The following is a 17694-nucleotide window of genomic DNA, read 5'->3' as shown; positions in this document are numbered from 1 at the left end:
AAAAAATATAAGCAAAGAGAGGAATGAACAGGACGACCGCCGAGTTTGTGATCCTTTGTAACCAGTTTGTAATCATAAACCAACTCGCCTGCATCGCTCGATTGATTCAAAATGTGTCTCGTAGCCTAAATATTGTGCGTGTGTGTGTGACTGGAATGTCGCGATGTTTGGTAGTTTTTTTTAATAAGAAAAAAAGGCACGCATGATTGCAATTTTTGGTTTTATAGAATGCTATTGAGCATATATTTTGAGTTGTGGCGCTTTCCAACCAGCCAATGAATACATTTTATGCCTAACGAAAACGGTTTACGCGTGGAGCGAGGTCTGCAGCACAGCGCTGCAGTCCTCCCTTTGTAGCATCTGTCGAAATCTGTACCATCTGTTCGTGGCTTTCGCAGCGCTGTTTCATAAAAAGTGTGTCAACGATTAAATATTTTACAGGTCTACCTAAAAGCGTGGTTAGCACTTCTCAGAACCTCTAAAAAACTGGGTGAGCTTTTCTCCGGTGAGCATTCTCCTCTTGATTTCTTTAGATCTGCTTCTACTTGATCTTGGCTTGTGATAGTTGGTTAAGTGTAGACCTAGGAGGCTAGGGCTCATTATAATCGTCAAATTGGCAAAAGGCTCGTTAATTAAAGCAACAGTATCTGGTTATGTCTTTTAACGAACAATAAATTTACCTTTACTGTTTAATATTTTGCGTGCGTGTTACTTTACCCCTCGTCCTTGACTGTAGCCATCAGTGTTGGGAAGTACTTAATTAATGTAGTTATATAAAAAGTACTCTTTCAAGTACGTCTTGATTATTTAGTATTTTACTTGAGATACAGTTCTTAGAGTCGGAATTTGTACTTTACTTAAAATACAGTTGTCTAGTACTTTCCAAGGAAAGTGCGACTCCCGACTTAGAACTAAATTCTCAAAATTCGGCGGTAGTGCGCGGCCACTGAAAATTATCTGATATTCGCCACCATTGGAAAAAATTACTAATCTACAGTCGTGGACGATAAAAAAAGAAAAAGCCCAGGCGAGCGTTTAGCTCCGAAGACCTCCAATGATATAAAAAATATATATATATATATATATATATATATCATTGAGATTATTGCGTGAACGAGCGAAATTTCAGCGGCTGTTCGATTTTTAATGGGAAACGTTCTTTGGATAGGTGCGTTCGGCATTTCGTGAAGCCCTAATGCGGAGCCTGGATAAAAGCGTGGCCGTAAGGCTCGACACTGATTGGTTGACGTGCGGGAGAGGAGTGAGGTGCTTGGTGCTGATTGGTTAACGGGGAGGTCGTACGTGACATCCCCCGCAGCACGAGAACGTTCTGAGAACATTCCGATCAATGTTCAAAAGAACATAGGCAACATTCTTGGAATGTTGCAAATTTAAGCAAGAACATTCTATCAGCGTTGTCAGATTGTGGCTCAGGCAATTATCGCTACATTCGCGGAATGTTTTTTAAGGGCCGGACGTTCTTAGAACGTTCTGAGAATGACATAGAGCATTACCAGGGCATTCAATCAACATTCAAATATACTAACAATGTTCTAAGAACGTTCTAAGAACACCCGAAGAACTTCTGTAGCTTTCTTTAAATATTAGAAATTTATGCAGGGACTTTCAATATTCTCAGAACGTGGAGTGGGTACGCCGTTAGATTCAGAAAACATTCTCTGAGGACTATTTACAAAGATTCCACAATTACGGCTTGCTTAATTAGGCTACAGCCCGAATGAGCTGTACTATATATATGGATGTGATAATGCTCCTCACAGGGCGATATTTTTTTAACCGAAACAGTTTTTTAGAAGACGCAAGCACAAGCTTTCTTAGCGCACCAGCCTGTGCACGTACTAATGACAGTTTACTCCTACCTTTCACTTGTCAACTTCTTTCGTTCAAAATGTGCTGTATGCATTACCGATTACTCAATCCGAGCTTAAGAACAGATACACATGGCATCTCACATTCAACTGGGAGATACTGAAAATCAGGTCCATTCAAAACTGCTCCTCTACATACGCAGTGAGTGCCAAGTTCGATCACTATCAAGTTTTGAAAACCATTGCTTTTCTCCTACACCTTATATCACATTCCCCGCTAGACTCATATAAGACAAAACTAATCCCTTATGAAGTTTCCAGCAACTCCACTTAATTTGTATATTTTGGCACAAAGGGGCATATAGGGGATGGTGTTTCGAACCACAGATTGCGTGAGAGCTCCGTAAAGTTGGCGTTACCTGTGGAAATTCTAGGAATTTTCGGAAGCGAACGTCCCAAGAATGTTGCGCATATGAATGTTCGAAGGGGAACGTTCTGAGAACATTGTGCATACGAATGTTCGGCAGCAAATGTTCCTAGAATGTTGAGCAGCTCACCTTGTAGAGGATGTTCGAATACGAACGTTCCCTGAACGCTCCGAATGGTGTTTTAACGTTCCTTCAACATTAAGAACATACATGGAATGTTCGCACATCATTGGGTGCTACTTGGGATGGGGTGGAGTGAAGAAGAGAGGTAGGCGAGGTGGGAGAGGAGGAGTGGGTTAGAAGATTCCGGAAGATCACCAGGCTTGTCTTTTCAAGTGTACATATGACACGATTTAACTTATGTGATGAAGAGCGCCGTGAACGTAGGCGTCTGGCTGAGCAGGCTGGACGTGCTGCTAAGCTATGAGTATAAACGTTTGTGATGATAAAACTTTCACGTATGTAATACAATGGACCCTTTTCTAAATTCAGTCTGGCAATTTTGATAGCTACCATCACCTAAGTGTGTATCATCCGTACATGCGAATGGTTGCCTTTTGATGGCTGGTCCACTGACCCTTTTCTCGTACCCTCCGCGCCAAACGCCTCACCATTTTTACCCCCCTCAACGCAACAACCTCCGCCGATCTCAGAGAAATCGGCACAACAAGCCCCACAAGTTTGCTCGTTGACAGCATGGTGGCCAAACTTTCTTCCCTTCGTTTCTCCGTGTTCGAAAGCTCATTGGCAAGAATGTAAGGTAAATTTCTCATTTATATTTCTACAAAGACTGTACTAATATATATATATATATATATATATATATATATACGGAAGAAAACGCACCTGAGACGGTTGTTGGAGTTTTTGAAACATATTATTGGTAAAGTTGGTCGACGTTTCGTTTTTCTCTCTCTCTCTCTATATATATATATATAAATATAAAAAACGAGATTTTTATTTAACAGTTTTTCACTTTTAAAAATTCATTAAACACCAAGAACTGGGACACTATTCTCGAAGACACTTCTAACCAACTTTTGAAACTTTTAATCAAAGAGAGTCTGCATGTAATCAAACAAATTGACCTTAAACTGAGATCTGTCATTGCCCAAAATACTGAGGAAGAAAATAATGACCTTAAAATGTTTGTGATCAAGAAACTAGATGAATTACAGAATACTAAGGCTAAGAAGGCGTCTTGCGACGATCTGTCCCTCTCGGTGGTTAGCACTGAGGACATTTTGCCTGCTTCGAATACTGTTTCAATTGAACTTAGTGACTGTGCTGTCTTTAATTTCTCTGATTCCCCTCGCCCCTTCTGAGATTTCAGTTATTTCCAGAGGCTTAGGTTGTGTATTTACCCAACGTACAGCTAACGATTTTGAGCTTTTAGATTATCTACAGCAGTTCTACCGGCGGTTACGCCTGCAGATTTACTTTTATGGTAAATAAGGACGCTGTGCGACTGAAAATTTAGACAGTAAAAGACCTACTGCCAGTGACAGGTCAAGAACGAAGTGGAAGCTCCTCCCAACCCTTTCCACTTCAGCAGAGTGAACTCTGGAGAGGAAGTCGCCTCCTCCCCTGCGTTCACTCTGCTGAAGTGGAAAGAGGTGGAAGGAACTTCCATTTCGTTCTTGACCTGTCACCGACTATAGTTTGTGGGATTTGCTATTTTTGCCCCTGATCCTCATTGAGGTAAATACCCACTCCGTAGTCCGCTCTTTGCGCGGATACGTCCGGGTCCGTCCATTGACTGCCTTTTTCGGCGCCGGTGGACGAGACACAACACCAACAGAGTGAGTCCGTTTTCGACGTGTTTATTGACTCAAATGCCAACACGCTTCGCTCTTAAACATGAAAAGTCTGGGCGCTAACTCAATTGCCAGCATCGCCCGGTCGGTTTGCCGCGCTGCCGCAATAGACAGATTCACGGGAAGTCGGAGGCCCACAAAGAAAAACCGAGCTCCGTAGCGCCAGGGCCTCCGCCAACGAGAGCCCCTGGCCCTCCTTCGGGGCCAGCTTATGCAGCCTCGGAGATGTGGACGACCCCGGGGAGGCCAATAGCAGTCGCGTCCATTATAACTCTCAAGGGTGTGCCGAAGGGAACAGTCACCCGAAGTGGGCAAGGGAGAACCGGCCCCTTCGGGGAATTTGGCCTCACGGTTCCTTGTATCCGGGAGGCCGATGCCAATGGTGACGGCGACTCCCCGCGGCGTGCTCGAAGCTAGACCTAGATAGGGATATAGGGAACCCCATGGTTCCCACAAGTTTCAAACTAAGGTCACATTGAACCCCAGACTCAAGTAAAAACATGGAGCGTATGCATAAATAATTACGTGCAGGCTATTCGCAGGAATATTTTTGACTCGGTAGCTAAAGAAAATAAACATATTTGTCAAGAAATGAACGACAGGTTCTTCATAACAAGGTCAAGGGAAGACTTCGTCATCCATCCTGCAGACAAGAGTGGCGGAATTTTGATTATGAATAAGGCCGACTACATTCGGGATGCATTACACAGCTTGAAAACAAATAATTTAATCGATGCCTACCTGACGATCCTACACAGAGATTTAATAATATAATTAATAAAGCACTCGAAAATACCTCCGTAAGACCAATAAAATTCACGAGGATCATTTTAATTACCTGAAATCCAAAAACACTCATCCCTAATTCACAAGCCAAACAATCCTGGGAGATCCATTATATCAGGCATAGGCACTCCAACCGAACGGATTTCAAAATTCGTAGATCACGCGACTAAACATATAGCTCCCGCTAGTGTGAAGCACACCATGCACTTTCTTAATCTTATCAACCACATGAACAGATCCGATTTAGTATCAGAGAGGAAAGCATCTGGTAACTGTCGATGTCAACTCTTTTTATACCAACATCCCTCATAATGATGGAATATCTGCCGTGAAGGAATTCCTCTCTCTACCCTCCCCCCCCCTGCAGACAGCGATTGTATCTTGCGCTTTGTTAGACTGCAATAACTTTAGTTCTAACGACACATTACTTGCTAATTCAGGGCGCTGCTATGGGATCAAGGATGTCCCCGAGTTATCCTAATATCTTTATAAATACATTTAGAAAAAAAAAAAAATCTTCATTTGGTCGTATAGTAAGAAGCCGGCTATACAGTATATGTTTGTTATATTGACGATATTTTTATAATCTGGAACAACACAGGAAGTACATTATTTCCTTTCTGTATTATCTCTCACAATTAAAATTACTTGCAATTACTCCGTGAACACCACGCACTTTCTCGATGTTAACGTTAAAAAAATAGACTAGGAAAAGGTAAATAACACAGCTATACCGGAAGCCTACACACAAACGCCAGATTCATCGGTATGATGGCTAACAACCAAAATGTAAAAAAAAAATAATATACCTTACAGTCAATTCTTTCGGTTATGTAGGATTTGCTCTGAGGAGATTCGAACTTCAGAGAGTATGTAACTTCTCTCAAGAAAAGGCTACTCAAAAGAAAATATGCCATATCAATGACGCTACAAGAAAAACGTCCGCTCTAGAACTTGGCACACTCCTTCAGTCTCCGCAACAACTCGTCTCCTCGCCGCTGCCCGCTCTCTCCTTCACGAATGCTTGTGGTTTTTTTATGGCGACCCGCGTAGTTGTGATTATATACTTGTTATTTCGTTTCTTTTAGGGCGGGCTTGCCGATAAAGAAAATGCTGCCGTTTACTATATATGTTTGCTTTCCCAAAACACTGCCATAACCGAAATTTTTTAGCATGTTGGCGTGTCTTTGCAGACATGGCCCGCTTAGTGTGGGTTTGTTTTTGGTGTCGACGTGTGTCTCTTCATTATACATGCCTGGCACCTACGTCACATGATGAAGTCGAACACCGGTATTTACCATGCTGGTGGTTGACTCGACAGCGCTTCGCAGCGAGAGCAATGGTAAATTGCGCCGCGCTCGGCTGTAGCAATTACTGCTTATCCTGACGATCGTCCGATCGTTTCATCGGCAAGCCCCGCGAGACAGAGTAGCCGTGAAGTTAGCGAAAGTACGAGCGGCAGGAAGGGGATGCAGCCGCGGATTACCGAGTCTGCGGGACGGATTTCGTAACGGCGAGCGACGGCACTTTTCTACCGTTTACGTTCACGCACGCCTTTGCATCGGCTGTTGCCCGTTCGTGGAGCAGATGGCCTTTGTATTTCGTTACACAACGCCGTTTCCACACTTCGAGCGCACCTTAGGGGCTCCCGGGCCGGGTACGGTAATCTTTAGTAAAAGGCAAAAGATTAAGTCGTCATAATGAGGAGAAACCGTCTGGCCCAGCTCTAGCCCGGCCAGAAGGCGATCAATCGGCGGCGGCCCCCGTGTGCAAGCTCGCCGAGACGCCGCCACCGCCACGAGGTATCGGTTTGTGCACTCCACGAGAACGGTAATCTTAGCAACGAGCGAAAGTATGCAGGCGAGCCGGTTAGGAAACATCATAATATAAACCCTCCATTATTTGATTTGTCTTTGTCTCAGGGTTTAGATTATGACGGTAGCCTTGCGTGGTTTACCACTATTTCGCAAAATCGTAACAATTTTTCTACAAGCGACTCCTAGAGCCGCTCGTCAAATGTTGAAGCACGCAATTCAGCTCTTCTTCTTTTTTTTTCTTTTTTTTTTGCGACACGACAGTTTTTATGTTTTAAAACTGCGTCGGCGGCATATCGAAACTTTCTGCTCGTAGCGTGATCGCACCAATGCCGAAAAATTCTGCACGTACTGGCTAAACGTCAATATCGTAAGCTCGGCACGTTTTTCCAAGTTCACATGTAACATAACTGGTAGCTTTGTTGAAAATATGGTGCATGTCAGCGCATGTCCGGGCACTTAGCGGCATCCTACGCCTCGGTGAGCGCATCCGCGCGGTGTGAAAAAGGTCAACCACCACTATGGTGCGGGGCCCCGTTCTTCCCTAGCATGGCGTCACTTGCAAGGCATGTATTGCTTTCCCTCTCTCTCTCTCTCTTTCGACCTCCGAAACATCTTGCAACTTCTATTATCTCTTCAATTGAAAAAGAGCAGTCTCTGCTCAAAACATCGAGAATAAAGCCTCTGCTGCTGGTCACAATTTTTTCTACGTCGAATCGTTTGAAGACAGAAACCGAAGGAGCATCCAGAGCTCGTTTGCTTGAGGCCGGTAACCGCTGTAAATGTTAGCCTCACTTCCCTACAATGTACCTAGAATTGTGCCTAGCCAAGTTTGACGAGGGCTGGATGAACGATAGCTTCGTGTTTCATTATGGGAATGACAGCTGGTGTCACCTACTGGTTGTAGCGAATATACGGCCCGCTTCAGACGACTTGACGTCGCAACACCAGCAACACGGGCCGACTGCGTTCGTAAGCAGCAACCAAATTGCTACGACTTGTCAGTATCATCATTCAATTTGATTTTTCTTGCACTTTTTAGACGCACGACTACGCGCTAGAACCTTTTTTTATCTCTTTGAATGGCGTTGAGAATACCAATTCATCTTTCTGAAAGATATTCTTTCCAAAAACGATCGATTTCAAACCAGAACCAAGTCTTTAGCTGTCATCATCACCACCACGGGGGTATCACGTGAAAATATTGCGTCCCTGATTGGCTGCTGCCCCTTCAAACGGCTCCGAATTGTTCGAGTTGCTCGTCCGTTTCGAGCTGGACCCGATCTCAGCTATTCGTGTCTATCTAGGGAAAGCTAGAGAACAACCCGCCAGCAACCTCAAAATTGTTGGAAAAGTTGCCCCGTCTGAAGTGGGCCGTAAGTGACTTTCGTGGAAAAGTGCACGAAAAAAAAAAAAAAGGGGGGGGGGGTGGGGGGGAGGTGGAGCAAAATTGCGTGCGACCGCGTTTTCGCGACGTAGCGCGGCATACACTTGAGCCTAAGAAACACGTTTTGTTGCTCGTGGTATAGATGTTGGGTAAGGTAAAACTAAATTAGCCCTTGTTTGGAAAATTTCTAAATGTTTGGCTGTCTGAAGTGAAGACCCCTCATTGAAATTCCCTTCCAAGTTTGAAAGAGGACGACTAAGCTCAGTCCTAGAAATAACGAGGAAGACGCGAGCAGTGAAAGGCGGGCGGTACACCGGCAGCATGGTTGGCCAGAATCTAAGATCTCCTAATAAGGCCATCATAAATTGAAAGCCGTGTTATTCGGCTCCCGTAGAAATAGACTTAGTATTGCTAAATTACCCAAGCATCGAGGAGAACGCTGAAAGTGTCATTCTAGGCTCTGCGCGCGCTGGACTTTCCCGTATAAAAGATTATTTTTTATATATATATTCATATTAAATAATTATAATAAGGCCTAAATAAATCCGCGTGCAAGGCAAAATTTGTTTTAGGCTTTTGCTTTAGAACAGTTACTACTGCCATAGCCTCCTCTATACTCACAAAGCGTGGCAGACGAAACGATCGTCTGCTAAAGACGCCGGCTCTCGGCGTCGTATATGCTCGTTCGTTGGCGGCAGTTTGCGTCGCGACCGCTTGGCGCCAGGCTCTTGTCTCCCGTGCGAAGCGGCGCCGTATTAGTTGAAGACCGGTGGCATCGCTGCGTTTTCATAGGCGCTAAGCCTTTTTCTTTCTTTAATTTTTCCTCGGGTAAGTTCGCTTTTTGCAAATTTCACACACACTCACGAAAAAAAAAAAAGCACCATCTGTGGGCAACGCTGCACAAAGTCGTAGCGCGATAGGTTAAAAACCGAATTTTGCGGTTAAAGAGCTGGCCGCTCCTTGAATCACCCAGTAGATAGTTTTGCGACACTTGTAGTTTGCGTCGCTCCCTTTTCTCTTTTTATAGCTTTAATTTTTTTCAAATGGAACGCCAACTAGCCCAAGCACTTACCCTCCCAACTTCGGTTCAGCTTTCAGTGATGACGAAGACTGGAGTTAGGGCGAGGAGAGGAGAAAGGAAGGCGAGTGGTGGTGCGGCAACTGCAACTCAAGACGGGGGCGAGGGTGAAGGGGTGTCCAAACAGGATACTACAAGACGCACGACTTCGACAAATCGTGTGGCGCTCCGATTCCGGCCATTTTTCTTTGCCGGGGCGAAACTTCCCCCCGTCAAATCTGCCGGGGGGAAACTTCCCTCAAGGCCTCCGCCGTTTTTCAAGTCCCGAAAACGGGAAAGGGAACGACACGGAGGTGAGGTACGCGAGGTCGTTGGCGTGGTCAGGCAGACACAGGTGGCGTGTGATGTCAAATCTGGCGAGCACCGACGTCAAAGAAAAGTGAAGGAGGCGAGGAGAAAAGTCGTGACGTTGGCTTGACCACAAAGATCGTCGGGCGACACGACTTCGGGAAAAAATCGTCAAAATTGAAGAGTTCGCTTCAATTTTCACGATTTGTCGTAGTCGTGCATTTTGTGGTATCCTGTCTGGACACTCCTTAAGACGGGCCGGGGAGGAGTAAGCAGTCGGAACGCTGGAGAAGAGATGGGGAAACCTCCTCTCTTTTTAGCGTTCCGTCTGCTTCCTCCTCCCCGGCCCGTCTTACCCTCACGCTACCTTCTTGGGTTGTAACGGACTATAGTGGTGTAAAACTATCGATAGTCGCCAGAAATCTGACTATCGATATACACCAACTTATGTTTACAAACAAACCGGAGCGCCCTGGCGGACGCCACCGGCGCCACGCATGTGCGATGGAGTGTGGGCAAGAAGCTCGCCGTCGCCCATAAACAAACCATTGAAATGCGGTGTTGTCGGCGTACGTGTGAGTCCCCCTGCCCTTTTTCGCGTTTGAATTGTCGATTCTGCGTCTTCTTGACAATGCCTGAATACTTGAGCGGCTTCAGCGAAATTACCGAAGCCCGTTACACCGCAAAACTTTGCGTGAATAATGTGACATGTGGCAATTCATTCCGCGTGGACGCCGCAGTATGTACGCTATATAAAGCATGATTCGCATGATGAGATTTCGCTCGCAATTTTCAGTCGCGACGCCGCTCGGGCTGCAAAAGCGTGAACCGTAGCTGAGATGGTCGACGTCGATACTGGAATTCGCAAGCAGAATCGGACCAAGGGAATTAGGCATAACAAGTCGGTGATGGTCACTGGTAACAATGATCAACATCTTGTATCTACTGTTTACATCAAGCCTGCTTACCAACCTTCAAACTTTGGTCTTTTGAGGCCTGCACTTACTCTTATCGCAAGTACCGTGCCAACATTTGGCCTACGGGCCGGCGTCGACTAAGAGAGCAGACGACAAGCAGAAACGTTTGAAAGAGCAGACGACAGGTCGAATGATCAGGCGGCCGTTTGAACTTGAAGACGCACTGAACGTAGTCCGCAGGTGGTCCGCACAACTTGGCGGTTTTCTGGCGTTCATGTTCGAACAAAACAAATAAATCTAAAGGCCACAAGCATCCGTGAATTCAATCCAAAGTGCTCCCCGCCCAAGCAATCGTGGTCCGATGGCGTCTGGTACATTTTTTACAGCACATATCCTCATTCTCGGACGAACCGAGCCCGTAAAAACTGACCTTCAAACCTTTCTCAACTTTTTTGGTACGGCCCCAGTCGCGGCGTTTTGACAAGAAGGCAGGTTTTTGTCTGGTTGCTTTCAAAACAACGCAGGAATACACGTCTGGCATGGGGACTTCCGCCCACAGCCCCAGACCGGAAGTGCGACCTACGCGCCACCGCCGCGCCGTGACGTCACAGAGTTGAGTTCGTGTATAGTAGGTCACAAGTCAAGAAAGTGGCGGCAAACGCCCCTCAAAGGGAATCATATATCCCTCCGCCACCTCCGCATCCAGTAGCGTCCCATCGTTTCCGTGACGTCGCGGCCAACGCGCGAGGAGGGTCTTGCCTTTCTGTACATATTTGCTTTATCTTTCGACTTTGACTTAGCGTTGTGGAAGCCACGAGAGGTAGATTAGAATTTACCCTCTCCGATGGAAACAAATACGACTTTCGGGGATTAGCTTCCCAATCCGATGGATACAAAGGCTGCTTTCAGGGGCTCGGTTCCCCCTCCGATGAATACAAAGGTCGCTTTCTTAAAAAGTAATATCGGAGACAAGTTGGCATCACTCTGTAGCCCATACATATTCATTGAAGCGGAACATGGAGCGTTTCCAGTGAACTCTTTTTTCGACTGCGGAGGGATTTGAAACCGGCGCATCACGTTTGGGGAAGGAGCTTCTCCTACCTTCTTAAAGGGATTGTCCGGTCAAATTTTGTATTCGAGAAAAAAATTGAATATCATTATTGCCTCGAGCCGCATCGTACGTGCAATATCTGAATTTTATAAGCCCCTCTGCGTGAGTAACTTAATTTATACTGCTCCAATCGCATTCTAGCGCGAACGCTGCTTTCGCTGGCAACATTGAAGCTTTGACGTCACAAAACACAAAGCGAGCATTTTTGTCTCGTCGTTTGCCTGCGAGTGAACGCCTCAGCGTGCTTCGTTTTTGTTGTTGTGCTCGACTTGTTTCGTGGTTGGGTGAGATTTTTGTTGCGCGGTTGGGTGCCACAACCACCGGGCAGCACATGCGAGCCAAGACATGACGTTCCACACTTTTCCGCGAGACGTGCAGTGTCGAGCGAAATGGATCGTCGTCGTGCGTAGGGACTGGTTTCCAGTCAAGATCGAGATCCCGCTTATGCAGCAATCACCTCACAGAAGAGAGCTACGAGCTGAGCTCTAAGTGGACAAAAGGCTTGTAAGCTGAGTGATGCTGTACCAACGATATTAAACTACGTCCACCCACTCCTCGCCCATATCGGATCAGTCAATTTAGGTCTGTTCGATTCGCCTGAACTGGCTGAACTAGTTCAGCAGTGCAGGAACTGGTGCATTCGATTCAACCGGAAGTTGCACGACCGCTGCACTGGCGCGGTCGATTCATCCCAGATCTGAACGAGCTCAGACCCAGTTCCTCAAAATCTTGCACCGGCTCCGGTCTCGGTTCAACGTCCGTGCAGAAGCGGACGACGAGAGTAGACGGCGATAGCAGACGACACTCCTCGTTTGTCTATGCTCGCGGTGCCATTATTCGCAGCTCTTGCTCAAATGTCTGCAATGTTTAACTATAACGTCGATACGGAGGTTGCATTTCCTCTCATTTATGATAATAACGTACCCGCGGTGGACGCGGAATCGAGATCATAACTGAGGGTAGGAATTTGCTTGATTATGATATTCTGAAAGCGTTTTAGGCACCTGCTCCCGTAGGTATGGCTTCCTGTGGTTAGTGTTGAAATATTGGCTCACGTAAAGTTTCTTTTTGATGCTATGTGGGGATCCACAGTGTTGATATTCTTAAAGACACGGGAAAGGTATTGCCCTCTTGATAGTCCCCCCCTCGAGTTGCTCTTGGATGCATATTGACGACTCTGACACATTGCAGAGGTCTGGGATTTAGTGCGTTGGCACTCGCACGTCCCCGTAGCTGAGCATAATACTGCATGCTTTGTCCACTGGTATCTGTGGACGCCCGCTAATGGGCCTGGTAAAAACGCCGAGAATCGGCATTTTTGCCGATTCTTGCTTCAACTTGACGCCAAAGTCGACGTCGACGCAAAATCATCCTGATCCCGCGAACGTATCGTCTAAATGCAAAATACGAGGGGGAATTTTGGGTCACGTGACCGGCAGAGTAAGGACGGCGGGGAAACATGGCGATGCCCCGGTGAGTGAGCGCCGCTCGCTTTGTAACTAATACGTCGTAGTAGCTGCAGTAGCGGGCGCGTTAGTCAGCAATGAATGGCGCAGGAGGTTTTCGCGTTGCCTTACCTCACTTAAAACGCAAAGCATGAGCAATGACCTCGCCGCATTTTTTTAGATAGACTTTCGACTCTGGCCGTTCCTAAGCCTAAATGAACGCGATAGTTGTCGGCATGGCAACGTCTTTAGAAAGTGGATTGCCTTGACTCAATCGGCCGGGTATTGATAGCACACGAAAGCAGAGAGCGTTCCCAAAGCACCGAGGTGCATGCTACGTACGAGTGTAGTTACACGTGCTGCACGTGCTGGCGTCTGCAGTAATAGAGAATTTTAGTAGATCGTTCCCATGACTCCGATAACGGTACCCGATACTCCGCCACCGCCTCCCTTGAGCATGCATCGTTATCGGGGCTATCGGAGGTATCGGAACGATCTACTAAAACTCTCTAATAACTGTTCTGAAGCAAAAAGCCTAAAACAAATTTCGCCGTGCACGCGCGTTCGTCAAAGATTTATTATGATTATTTACTTCAAATCTTTTCTAAGAGGAAGGCCAGCGAGCGCGGATCGTAGAATTACACTTCCAGCGTTCTTCTCGATGTTCGGGTAATTTACTAATAGGTCAATTTTCAGTGGAGCCGAGTTACAGGTTTTTCAATTTATGACGGTGTTATGTGCAGTTCTTACATGCTGGCCAACCATACTGCCGGTGTACCGCCCGCCTTTTAGTGCTCAGTTCTTTCTCATCGTTTCTAGGACTCAACTTCATCGTCCTCTTTCGAACCGGAAGGAAATTTCAACAAGGTTTTTCTTCACTTCATACAGCCAAATATTTAGAAGATTTCCCCTAAAGGGTTAACTTAGTTTCACCTTGCCGATCATTTGTACCACGAGCTATAAACATAGTTTCTTAGTTCACGGCCACTCTCAAGCAACCAAGGACATCATGAGGGAGGTTATTTTTTACTTGTTTTTGTAATTTTAATTTGCGTATTGATTGATTGAAGTCCTTTAATGACAAGGATGGCTCGAGGCCGCAGTGGGGAAGAAGGGGAAGGGGGGGGGAAGGGTAGTGGAGGGGGTTTGGTCATTTCAACATGTCGGGGAGGGTACTAGGGCAGTCCACTCGCGCTACACCGCTCGGTATAAGCCACTGATTTTTCCATGATCTGCGACCGCCTTTTGGTCATCATCGTCTGTTTGTATAATAGCAGTAAGGGCTGCAAGAGAGGTCACTTGTAGGTCGTCGATGCGGTCTCGGCCCCGTGCGAAGGCAGGACAGTACTTTATAAGATGCCACAAATCTGCGCGGCACTGTTGGAGACAGTGGCTGCATCTTGGTGGTGCGGCTGACACAGGTGGCGGCTGCCACTTACTGATTATGTGTGGTGTGTAGGCCGCGTTCGCGATGACTTTGTTTATAAAAACTTCTTGCTGCCTAGAGAGTCCTTTGATGACAGGCGTCTGGGGTGTAGCCTCCATGATACGCTGTTTGCTAGCGGTCTTAATGGAGGTGCGAATGAAGTGCATGTACGCTATATGCCTGTTCAAGGGTGTTTCGGTCGGATCCAGGTGATAAGGTGTCTGGAGTGTGGGATTGTCGGGGTGCGGGGTGGCGTAAGTGTGGTCCGTCCCGCGTGCCTGTACGGCTGCTGCATGCGCCGCAGCATTACCCCCGTCATTCGCTGTATGTCCTGGGGTCCAGAGTATGGTTACCTTAATTCCAAATTCTTGAAGCATCTGCAGTCTTTTTCTAATTTGATTCGCTGTGGCGTCTTCCGTGGTGGAGGAGGATAGTTCCTGCACCGCTGCGAAGGGGTCGGTTAAGATGCGATATTGCTGTCGGAGGGTCGCGTCTCTGTCAGTGAAGGCTGTGTTCTGTACATCCTCCAGTGCTCCCCAAATGGCGAGGAGTTCCGCATGGAGTGCGGTGCCCTGTGGGAGAGCACATATGAGTGCTGTCCTTGCATGCGAGGGTCGGTGTCGCAGATCCAGGCCATGCTGACTCTGTCGTTTCTTGCCGTTGCGTCCGTATAGACGTTGACAATGTCTGCACTGCTAGCGTGCCGGCAGCTTCGGCTGCGCCTAGCCTCTGCGGCCAATCTGAGCATAGGGCGGTTGGTGAAGCTTCCATGCGGGGCAGTTTCCCAGGGTGAAATGATCCCACTGACGTCCGGCATTGTATCGCACCGTCGCCTTTGGTCCCATAGGGTTGTCAGCTTTCCCTGGTAGGAGTTGTCCAAGCGGGACTGCATTCGGATACAGGCTTCGGTAATGATGGTCTGGATCGGAGGTATTGGTGCCAACTGATGGAGGAGGGTCATCCTAGTGTGTTTGGGCAGCCCCGTTACTGTACGCAGGGTGGCTCTGTGTAATTGTTCTAGGTCGCGTAGGTCTTTCGGAGAGAGTTCGTATACCGGCGCCCCATAGAGGACTCTGCCTACTGCAACCGCACGCGCAAGGGTTGCGGTTGAGCTTTGTCGCGCCCCGCCATACTTGTTGGATATGCGGCGGACAGCGTGAAGGAGGGGTGTCCAGTTCTTACGTAATGTTTGAATCCACTTGTGTGTGCTATTACAGCTAGCGATCTGGGCGCCAAGGATGCGAATATGTCCATTTGTTGAGGTTATTGGTGCCGAGCCGAGCACAAGGGTGATTTGCTTCCGCGGGTTGGTGACGCGCTTTCCGTCTATGCTGATGAGTTCGGTCTTCTCGGGCGATAGTTGCAGCCCCAGTTCATCTAGGGTTTTCTCTAGACTTAGGACTGCTGCTTGTAGTTCAGTTTGCATTTGTTGTTCATCTAGGTGGTCGCTAGCTTCAGTCCATATTGTAATGTCATCTGCATAAATAGTAAATCGTGCCGTGGTGTCTCGTTCCAAGGCATCCGCTACCCTTGCCATGGCGAGATTGAAAAGCATTGGCCCGAGTATAGAGCCCTGGGGCACGCCTCTGTCAAGGTAGAATGTGCATGGCGTCCACCCCGGTGCGGCTCCGTGAAGGCGTATGGGTCTACTGTGAAGAAAAGAACGAATCCAGTTGTAGGCTCGTTGGCTGGGATATCTCTGAGCCAGTTCATGAAGGATGACTTCCTGCCGAACGTTGTCAAAGGCCTTTCGCATGTCAATGGCCAGGACATAGTCAGGCATGAGTTTCCGGGATTTCCTGTTGATCACTCGCCGCAGAAGCCAGAGGCAGTCGTGCGTACCCATGTTGGGACGAAAGCCTGCCTGCGCCGGGTGAAGGCCCGGTTGGACGTATTCGAGGTAGTGTTGCATCCGGGCGAGTATCATTCGTTCGATAAGTTTGCATATGGTTGGCGTAAGTGATATGGGGCGTAGGTTCTCGGGCTTGGTGGGGTCCTTGTTGCCTTTAGGTATCGGATATATGAGCGAAAGCTTGAGTGTATCAGGCACAGAGCCCTGTTCCCAGGTGTCATTAATGATGTCAAGTAGCTTTTGTTGTGCTGAAAGAGGAAGATTTCGAAGGTCTTGACAATTGACGTTGTCGTGTCCTGGGGCTGAGCGGGCCTTACTTTTCAATAGTGCCGCGGTAAGCTCCCCCAAGGTGAAGGGAGCGTCAAGCCCTGGGTCAAGGTTTGTTATTGTTCGCTCCGGAAGATCGGGTGCTGGGCTGTCGCGAGCGTGCGGGAAGAAGGTCCGTATTACCTTCGTTTCCACTTCCACTGGGTTGCCTTGCAGTAGAAGGCCTTTCAGTGGGGGCTGTCCTTTCTTCTTCCCGAGCATGTTGCGGAGAATGCCCCATAGGCGCTGAAGCCCAGGAATTTCTCCGAGCTTCGCGCAAGTGGAGTGCCACGTCTCCGTCTCAAGTAGCTGCTGGTGGGCTTGTATGGTTTTATACTGGTTTTTAAGCTGCATGAGATCGCGGTGGCGCTTACCGCCATAGCGGTACCGGTGCGTGAGTTCATGTACTCTTTTCCAGAGGTTTGCAAGGTGTGCGCCCATGCACGTTGTTGTCTCGTCGCATTCAATCATCTCTGACGCCGCGGGCTTAGCGCTGTATATGATGCTGGCGAGCTGCTCGAAGGAATCGAAAGGCTGTTGCTGCGTAAGCTGGCGGTAAATGTTCCAGTCGATACGCGCGTGCGCGCTTCGCTTTCGCATCTTCTTGCGGTTAAGGGTAATGAGGATCGGATAGTGATCACTGCCCCAGGTGATGGACATTGTGTCCCATTTACGGACAAATCTTGGAGTCGCAAAGGTAAGGTCCGGTGTGGTGTGGCGCTGTCGGGAGTGCAGCCCCACTCTTGTGGCCGTGTCAGGTGCATTAACCAAATCGAGAGCGGACATTTCCATGGCGTCGTGAAGGGCATTGCCTCTGGGGTCTGCTTTGCGGTAGCCCCATGCGGGGTGTTGGGCGTTAAAATCACCCCCAATTATGATGGGGTGGGAACCCGCCCGTTGTTGGATGTCTCGTACCCACTGAAAGTCATCCTGTCGTGCTCTCCCTGTGTTTGGCCTGTAGTAGACGCAAACAGCTACAAATGGTTGCTGGCCAGGGGGTTGAATTTTGGCGGCGACCACTTCGCGGTAGTCGTTGCTAATATTGGGTAGGGGGAGTTCAATCGAAGTACAGTCCCGTCTGGTCAGTAGGGCCGCTTGACCCTGAGATCTTGGTTGTTGTGTGACAGGATCTAAGTGTAAAATCGTATTGTGTTGGATCGTATTGTATCCTTGAATATGGCATGGGCCTCGTGTTTCTTGTAAAAATTCG

At 47.7% G+C, this 17694-nt stretch overlaps 1 pseudogene; it reads right to left on the bottom strand.

Moving 5' to 3' along the window:
* Positions 1 to 6518: 6518 nt before the first annotated feature.
* LOC121838254 lies at positions 6519 to 6560 on the bottom strand (annotated as a pseudogene).
* Positions 6561 to 17694: the final 11134 nt, after the last annotated feature.

This window comes from Ixodes scapularis, unplaced genomic scaffold (assembly GCF_016920785.2).
Source record: "Ixodes scapularis isolate PalLabHiFi unplaced genomic scaffold, ASM1692078v2 PGA_scaffold5__190_contigs__length_132052651, whole genome shotgun sequence".
Lineage (NCBI taxonomy): Eukaryota > Metazoa > Arthropoda > Arachnida > Ixodida > Ixodidae > Ixodes > Ixodes scapularis.
This window is presented reverse-complemented; position numbering and strand designations above follow the sequence as displayed.